The following is a 360-nucleotide window of genomic DNA, read 5'->3' as shown; positions in this document are numbered from 1 at the left end:
CCTGGGCCCAGGCGCGTGCTCCAGGCCCCGGCACGCTGGGCCTCGGGGGCCGAGCTAGAATGCCCGCCTGTGCCTCATTCCTTCCTGCTTTCCTCGGTCGTTATTTACGGCGCTGTCTGTGCTGCGCCCCGAAACCCCGGCCGTGGAGAACGGAAAGTGGCCTCGACCTTGCTGCCGAGTGAGACCGCGGGGCTGGTGCCTCGCACAGGCGGCCCCGCGCTTCCTCCCCACCCTGCGGGAGGAGAGAGTGTGCCCGGTTTCCCCGTTCCACCTCCCCCGGTCCGACGAGCGATAGGGGCAGGTGGGCGGGGGCGGCTGGTCGCCTGGAAGGGAATCGCCGCCACGCACCGGGCCGCCCGC

The 360-nt window shown here is 71.9% G+C and overlaps 1 protein-coding gene across 4 annotated transcripts in view; it reads left to right on the top strand.

Annotated features, from left to right (window-relative positions):
• IGF2BP3 (insulin-like growth factor 2 mRNA binding protein 3) overlaps nucleotides 1-360 on the top strand; it is a 163976-nt gene that overhangs the window by 699 nt on the left and 162917 nt on the right. The gene's annotated exons all lie outside the window — the stretch shown is intronic.

The sequence above is a fragment of the Colobus angolensis genome, unplaced genomic scaffold, assembly GCF_000951035.1.
Source record: "Colobus angolensis palliatus isolate OR3802 unplaced genomic scaffold, Cang.pa_1.0 Scaffold229, whole genome shotgun sequence".
Classification (NCBI taxonomy): domain Eukaryota; kingdom Metazoa; phylum Chordata; class Mammalia; order Primates; family Cercopithecidae; genus Colobus; species Colobus angolensis.
Note: the sequence above shows the minus strand (reverse complement) of the source record. Positions and strands in the feature narration are given on the sequence as shown.